The following is an 8897-nucleotide window of genomic DNA, read 5'->3' as shown; positions in this document are numbered from 1 at the left end:
TGTGTGCGTGTGTGTGTGTCTGTGTGTGTCTGTGTTTGTGTGTGTCTGTGTGTGTGTGTCTGTGTGTGGGAGTCTGCGCATCTGTACGTAGGGCGCTACCTTGTGTCGCCACCCCCATTGTGAGGCTTCAGTCGCTGTGGGACGTGGAATGCGTGACCTGTGCGGTGAGCGTGGTGGCAGTGATTGTTGGGGGGGGTGGCAGTGGTGGATTAATGGGTGATGGACGCGTCCTTGTGGGGCAGCTGCAAGTGCAGCTGCGGTAACAAGAGGGACACAGAGAGAAGGTGGTGGCGGAGGAGGAGGAGGGAGGAGGATGGGGTTGGGAGAAGGGGCAGATTTCTAGGACGGCAACAGCAGCAGCAGCAGATTAAAGACGCGTGGGTTTATTTGTCTTGGGCAGCGCGAGGAATGCCCGTTGTAGGTCGCTTCGTTTGCCTGCGTCGCAATAACCCCCCCAATCCACCATCACCACCACCACCACGTGTGTGTGAGGCCGTGCTGTCACGCACGGAAGGAAGACGTCGCACTTACAACACGTGTCACCTCTCTCGAGCATACTTACTTTTTATTACGATCCGCCACCACCACCGCCGCCGCCGCCGCTACCACAACTACCACCGCGATGTCCTGATTATAATACGCATTGCCACCACCACCACCACCGCCGCTACACGTAAAGCCAGACTTGTCCTATACTCCAGGTAGGTGGTTTGTGTGTGTGCCATTACTGGTTTTTGTTTTTATTATTTTATTTTTATTTATTCACTTTATTTTTTCTATCTACGTGACTTTACGGAAAGAACCAAATCACATGTGTGGTGTGTTTTTGAGACAATGTAAAAAAAACGTTACTCAGAATTAGAATTTGTATTTTTACTGGAGGAATCCGATGAGCTATTAAGCTCTTTTTCCACAGATACCCAGGCACACGTTTTGGTGGGGGGGGGGGGGTCTTATAATCCAGGAGAATATCTGCTGATGCTACGACTGCTACCGATGACCAGCGAGTTTGTAAGGGTGTGGGAGTGAGTGTGTGTGTGTGAGTGTGTGTGTGAGTGTGTGAGTGAGTTTGTAAGGGTGTGGGAGTGAGTGTGTGTGTGTGAGTGTGTGTGTGAGTGTGTGAGTGTGTGTATGAGTGTGTGAGTGTGTGCGTGAGTTTGTAAGGGTGTGGGAGTGAGTGTGTGTGTGTGTGAGTGTGTGTGTGAGTGTGTGAGTGAGTTTGTAAGGGTGTGGGAGTGAGTGTGTGTGTGTGAGTGTGTGTGTGTGAGTGTGTGTGCGTGTGTGTGTGAGTGTGTGTGAGTGTGTGTGAGTGTGTGAGTGTGTGTGTGTGTGAGTGTGTGTGAGTGTGTGTGTGAGTGTGTGTATGAGTTTGTGTGTGTGAGTGTGTGTATGAGTTTGTGTGTGTGAGTGTGTGTATGAGTGTGTGTGTGTGAGTGTGTGAGTGAGTGTGTAAGGGTGTGTGTGAGTGAGTGTGTGAGTGTGTGAGTGTGTGTGTGAGTGTGTGTGAGTGTGTGTGAGTGTGTGAGTGTGTGTGTGAGTGTGTGTGTGAGTGTGTGTATGAGTTTGTGTGTGTGAGTGTGTGTATGAGTTTGTGTGTGTGAGTGTGTGTGAGTGTGTGTGAGTGTGTGTGCGTGTGTGAGTGTATGAGTGAGTGTGTGTGTGAGGGTGTGTGTGAGTGTGTGAGTGGGTGTGAGTGTGTGAGAGTGTATGTGTGAGTGTGTGAGTGAGTGTGTGAGCGTGTGTGTGTGTGAGTGTGTGAGAGTGTGTGTGTGAGTGTGTGTGAGTGTGTGTGAGTGTGTGTGAGGGTGGTGTGAGTGAGTGTGTGTGTGAGTGTGTGAGTGAGTGTGTGTGAGTGTGTGTGTGAGTGTGTGAGTGTGTGTGAGGGTGAGTGAGTGGGTGAATGTGTGGGTGAGTGAGTGAGTGTGTGTGAGTGTGTGTGTGAGTGAGTGTGTGTGTGTGAGGGTGTTTCGCCGGTTGGAAACATTTAGGCTGGCCTGCCTACGATCCATCGTGGGTTTAACATGGCTGGATTGTGTGAGGAGCTCACAAATCCTTAAAAGATCTGGTCAAAGTCCCATCGGTGAGCTCCTCCGGCAGGCAAGGCTGCGTTGGCTGGGTCATGTAGCCCGCATGCCCAGCCACCGCATGCCTAAACAGCTTTTGTTCGGCCGGATCGAGGGGGCTAAACGGGCGCGGCACGGGCTAGAGAAGAGATGGAGTGATGTGGTACAGGATGACGTGGAGCTGAGTGGACTTGCCGATGACTGGTACCAGCGGTGTCAAGATCGGCCTCAGTGGAGGAGGCTCGTGAAGGACGCTACTGGGCAGTTCGAGGCAGTCGCCCTCCAACAACAACGGAGGGCGGAGGAGCGACGCTCACAACAACGAGCGGAGCGCCGGGTGGCTAAATCACAGCAAGTTGGTACAGTAGGGGGCACAGGTGGTGCATCAGCCAGTCATCTCGGTCATCTCAGTCAGTCGACCCGTGGCACCTGCTGGGTCTGCCCCGTGACCTCCTGCCAGCGGGCGTTCGACACTTCACGTGGCCTCAAGGTGCACATGGCCTGGCACAAGCGTCGTGGTGACGTCACCGCCACTTAGTGGCGAATGGCGGTTGTTGTTGTTGTGAGGGTGTATGAGTGAGTGTGTGTGAGTGAGTGTGTGGGTGAGTGTGAGGGTGTGTGAGTGAGTGTGTGTGAGTGAGTGAGAGTGAGTGTGTGTGTGAGTGAGTGTGTGGGTGTGTGAGTGTGTGCGTGAGTGTGTGTGAGGGTGTGTGAGTGTAAGTGAGTGTGTGAGTGTGTGTGAGGGTGTGTGAGTGAGTGTGTGTGTGAGTGAGTGTGTGTGTGAGTGTGTGGGTGAGTGTGTGTGAGTGAGTGTGTGTGTGAGTGAGTGTGTGTGAGTGTGTGTGAGTGAGTGAGTGTGTGTGAGTGTGTGAGTGAGTGTGTGTGTTTGTGAGTGAGTGTGTGTGCGAGTGTGCGAGTGTGTGTGAGGGTGTGTGAGGGTGTGTGAGTGTGAGTGAGTGTGTGTGTGAGGGTGTCTGAGTGAGTGTGAGTGTGTGTGAGTGTGTGCGAGTGAGTGCGTGGGAGTGAGTGTGTGTGTTTGTGAGTGAGTGTGTGTGTGTGCGAGTGTGCAAGTGTGTGTGAGGGTGTGTGAGGGTGTGTGAGTGAGTGTGTGTGCGAGTGAGTGTGTGTGAGTGAGTGTGAGTGAGTGTGTGTGTGAGTGTGTGAGTGAGTGTGTGTGTGAGTGCGTGCGAGTGAGTGTGTGTGTGAGTGCGTGAGTGTGAGTGAGTGTGTGAGTGAGTGTGTGAGTGAGTGTGAGTGAGTGTGTGTGCGAGTGAGTGTGAGTGAGTGAGTGAGTGTGTGTGTGAGTGAGTGTGAGTGAGTGTGTGTGTGAGTGAGTGTGTGAGTGAGTGTGTGTGCGAGTGTGTGTGCGAGTGAGTGTGAGTGAGTGTGTGTGAGTGAGTGTGAGTGAGTGTGTGAGTGAGTGTGTGAGTGAGTGTGTGTGCGAGTGAGTGTGAGTGAGTGTGCGAGTGTGTGCGAGTGAGTGTGCGAGTGAGTGTGTGTGTGTGTGCGAGTGAGTGTGAGTGCGAGTGAGTGTGTAAGTGCGAGTGAGTGTGTGCGAGTGTGTGCGAGTGAGTGAGTGTGTGTGCGAGAGAGTGATCTTTGTGTGCCACATCGACGTGGCCGCTGTACATTAATATTACGATCGCCAGGGAGGAGGGACAATGGATCGTTGTTCCAACGCCACCGACGACTGCCGCTGTTTACACGGCGACGAGACTTTAACCGGATTGGGACTCGCGGGCTGATCATCTCGAGCGAACGGTGAGAGGGGAGAGGAGTCCAGGAGGGGATTGGGGCTCGCGGGTTGATCATCTCGAGCGAACGGTGAGAGGGGAGAGGAGTCCAGGAGGGGATTGGGGCTCGCGGGTTGATCATCTCGAGCGAACGGTGAGAGGGGAGAGGAGTCCAGGAGGGGATTGGGGCTCGCGGGTTGATCATCTCGAGCGAACGGTGAGAGGGGAGAGGAGTCCAGGAGGGGATTGGGGCTCGCGGGTTGATCATCTCGCGCTGTCGGCGGAGTGCGGCTGTGGGCTGAGCCGGTTCACTGTGGGCGGAGGGAGAGGGGGGGGGGCGATGGGAGAGGAGGAGGAGGTGGGGGGGGGTGGCGATGGGGGCGATGGGAGAGGAGGAGGAGGGGGGGGTTGGGCGGGGGGGCGATGTGAAAGGAGGGGGGCGATGGGAGAGGGGGAGGAGCGATGGGAGAGGGGGAGGGGGGGCTGGGGGGGCGATGGGAGAGGAGGAGTGGGGGGTGGGCGATGGGAGAGGAGGGGGGTGGGATTGTGTCTCTCCCTCTCGTTCGAGGTGCGCACCGGAGTGGTTATTGTGATGGTTGGAAGCGAGGATTGGCGTGGTGCGCGTGGGAGGGGTGGGGGGGGCATCGTGCTCGATACCCGCGGATTGCAGAGCAACTGGAATATCGAGAACGGATCCCTCCCTGGCTCCGTGCACGGCGGATAAGACGACGCGCCGAGGCCATGAAGTGTGGGGACGACTCGGGGCCACGGGGAGGCGGAGCTCACGAGCCAAACAAAACAGAGCCCTACCTCGAACATCAACCAACCAGCCAGCCACTAGTAATTCTAGATTTGAAGCTTTCGTGACTGCAAGGATTCATACTCTTTGGTTTTGTCGGTAAAGTCACGTAGGTTAAAAGAAAACTAATAAATTAAGTCAGGACGTTTCGGAGGCAACACAAGCTTCCGTCTTCGGGTGAAACTGTCACAGCAAAATTACTGTATCAAGTAAAGAGAAGTCCCAAGAGACACGGCCTTATATACTAGTTAAGGGGGGAGGAGCCAGGATGGGCCGCGGGAGAGGTGGTACCATAACAATGACACCATAACAATTATAATTGAAGACTTGGTCCAACATGGACTGAATCCTGATGTACCTGCTCTGGTTAGGCACTGCCTCACCAACACTTACTTTACCTGGAATGGTACCTTTTAGAAACAAAATGAGGGTACCCCTATGGGTCCCCCTTTGTCACCAGTGATAGCCAATGTTTTCATGGAGAAATTTGAATCAGATGCCACCCAGACATGCACCTTTCGTCCTTCTCTGTGGAAGAGATATGTGGATGACACTTTCGTCATTTGGCCACATGGCCTCCCGGCATTAAACCAATTCCTGGACCACATCAATTCCAGACACCCATCCATCAAATTTACCATGGAAGTGGAGAAAGATGGCAAACTACCATTCTTGGATGGTCTGTTTGAGAGGAGGCCCGATGGCTCTTTGGGTCATTCTGTTTACAGGAAGGCCACCCACACAGATTCCTACTTGAAGCCTGATTCCCACCACCACCCGGCTCAAAAGAATTCCCTCATCAAAACATTACACCATAGGGCTCATTGCATCTCTGACCAACACCACCTGGCCAGTGAATTAAAACATGTACATCGGGCCCTCAAGATGAACGGATACTCTGACCACATTATCCGCAAGCTGTTTCTCCCACTATGCAGAAACAACCACCTGAACCTCCGATCAAAACCATCACGTTGCCATACATAGCAGGCGTTACCAAAAAGATTTCCAAAATTCTAAACAAACACAAGATCCAGGTCCGATTCAATACAGTACACAAAATCCGTGATCTGATCCCATCCGTAAAGGACGCCATTCCTGAATTACAGTACCCTGGTGTTTACAGATTGAGTTGTACCTGTGGTGACTGCTATATCGGGGAAACGAAACGACACATTGCTGACCGCATTCGAGAGCACAAGTCGGATTTGAAACATGGCAAGACGAATTCGTCGGCCGTTGCTGACCACTTATAATACTGCTAGTTCTCATGACATTGTGTTCTCAGACACCAAAGTACTTTGCAAACCTCCTGGATACTACCAAAGATTTGTCCACGAGGCCATCCAGATATACAAACACAGACATAATTTCAACCGAGATGATGGATTCAGATTGGGCAATCATTGGAAAGATGTAATTAACCAAGTTAAACTTTAGTTACTGTGCAGTTTACTGATAGACAGCCAGTTTAGGTTTATCTTCTGAAACATTTCCATATTACCAGTCTGTAACCCCCAGCTCCACGCACCACCATCAACATCACCACACGTTGCTTATCATGTTTAGCTTCTTTTTTTACTTTAGTTACCGTGCAGTTTACTAATAGACAGCCAGTTTTGTTTTAACCATGTTTAGCTTCTTTTTTCACACGCTGGTGGCCTGCTTTGAATTTTACCCACCCAGCAGCATAACAAAATGTGGCCTAATCCTAGCTTGCTAATCTACTTCTGCCATCTACATTACAAAGGCTCAGTTCCACCAGCCATACCACCTCTCCCGCGGCCCATCCTGGCTCCTCCCCCCTTAACTAGTATATAAGGTCGTGTCTCTTGGGACTTCTCTCTACTTGATACAGAAATTTTGCTGTGACAGTTTCACCTGCAGACGGAAGCTTGTGTTGCCTCCGAAACGTCGTGATTTAATTTATTTGTTTTCAGCCACTAGTACTCGCCCTACCTCTAACCTAAACCAACCAGCCACTAGTACTAGCCCTACCTCTAACACCAACCAACCACTAGCACTCGCCCTACCGCTAACCTCATCCAACCAGCCACTAGTGTAGAGGTGATAGCTACTCATTATTCGGGGACCTACGGTACAGCGTTGCCTCCCTCGGTAAACGGTCGGGGTCAGGGAGATGTGAGAGCGGATCGTATTTACAGATTCCCGCCAGACAAACGGCCAAGGGTCAGATGAGGGAAAACAGGATCCAAACGGCAGATTGGGAAGAACCAATCAGAAGGGTCCACAAAGTAGCGTGTGATTGGACAAGCCCAGCCACGAACCAGTATAAAAGCCAGAGCGCTGAGAGCTCCGGCTCAGTTCTCCACACACGAAGACCGAAGCCCGGGTTGAAGGAGATAGGACCCTGGACCAAGCCTTCTAGCTCTTCTAAGGGCTGAGGCTCAGTGTTCCAGCGGTCAAGGGGAGAATAGGTCCTGGATAGGCAGGACCCTGGGTCCCGGCCTTCTAGCCCTTCTAAGAGCTGAGGCTCTGCGTGACCAGAGGTCGGGGACCCACCGAGCCAACGGTGGGTCAGTTAGCCTCCCCTAGGTCCCAGCCGGAGGGCGCTAAGTTAAGCGGGTAGGCTTGTGTGTAGGTCCCGCCAAGCCCGGAGGCTTTACCTCCTTAGGTTAAGCGGGTAGGCTTGTGTGTAGGTCCCGCCAAGGCCGGAGGCTGTACCTCCTCAGGTTAACGGGTAAGGGGACCGTATACCCCTTGTGTGTTAGGGACCACGTCAAAGAAAGACAATAAACATTGTGTGCCTCAAAGGATTCATACTCTTAGGTTTTTTCGGTAAAGTCACATAGGGGGAAATAAATAATAAAGTAATAGAAATAATAATAGAAAAAAAATAAATCACGATGTTTCAGAGGCAACACAAGTCTCCGTCATCAGGTGGGACCCTCACAGCTAAATTTACTGTATCAAGTGAGGCAAAATTTCAAGAGACAAGCTCTTAAATATAAGTTAAGGGGGGAGGGGGGGAGGGGCTTATCTGAATGTGGTAGCCAATGAATGGAACGTGTTGGGGGGGTGGGCGGGGCTAAAAGAGAACAATCGGTGCACCTCGACATAACCGGTGTTGGCTGACAATCCAAATACAAAAAAGCAGTACTGTTAAACACTGGGGATGTCAACACTCGGTAAAGTAGAATAGTACCTGTCAAGTAAGATGTTACAAATATGTGTAGTTATTAACCATGTAAAAAAGATTTAACTACACATATTTGTACCATCTTATTTGACAAGTACTATTCTACTTTACCGAGTGTTGACATCCCCAGCGTTTAACAGTACTGCTTTTTTGTATTTGGATTGTCAGCCAACACCGGTTAAGTCTAGGTGCACCGATTGTTCTCTTTTAGCCCCGCCTACCCCCCCAACACGTTCCATTCATTGGCTACCACATTCAGATAAGCCCCTCCCCCCCTTCCCCTTTAACTTGTATTTAAGAGCTTGTCTCTTGGAATTTTGCCTCACTTGATACAGTAAATCTGGCTGTGATGGTCCCACCTGATGACGGAGACTTGTGTTGCCTCCGAAACGTCGCGATTTATTATTTTATTTCTATTATTATTTCTATTACTTTATTATTTCTTTTTGCCTACGTGACTTTACCGAAAAAACCTAAGAATACGAATCCTTGCAGTCACGAAAGCTTCAAATCTAGAATGCCTCAAAGGAGTTTATTCGTCCGTGATTCAAGACACTCTAAAATCAACCAACCATCCACTAGTACTAGCCCTACCTCTAACCTCAACCAACCAACCACTATTACTAGCTCTACTTCTAAGATCAACCAGCCACGAGTACTTGTGTTTTGACAATGAATGGGTCACTGTAGCACGTGGCGCTGGGAGATTGGTAGACAATGGAATTAGGGTTGGCAGCCCATTCTACCAGTTGGACCCGTGGGCCAAGCGCAGAGCCTTCTGGGGGATCCAGAAGGGTGCGTGGCCGAGGACGGAGCCTGGCCACGATGGGGAGAATAAAAGGCGAGCTCCGACTCCCAGTCGGGGCTGGCTGCCATCAGGAATGGAACTCGTCATGCTGCTGTCGTCGTGGTCTTCGCCTCTAATAGCTGTGGGTCTGGAAGCAAAATTGGCTGTACCGACCCGGTATGGAGTTATCCCGTATGGCTGTGAGAGCCGGAATAAACAAGAGGGATAACGCCTCCTACTAGTGTCTCTGAATAAGTACACTACACTAGCGCTACCTCTAAGATCAACCAACCAGCCACTAGTACTCGCCCTTCCTCTAACATCAACCAACCAGCCACTAGTACGAGCCCTACCT

The sequence above is a fragment of the Lampetra planeri genome, chromosome 7, assembly GCF_965212315.1.
Source record: "Lampetra planeri chromosome 7, kcLamPlan1.2.h2, whole genome shotgun sequence".
Lineage (NCBI taxonomy): Eukaryota > Metazoa > Chordata > Hyperoartia > Petromyzontiformes > Petromyzontidae > Lampetra > Lampetra planeri.
Note: the sequence above shows the minus strand (reverse complement) of the source record.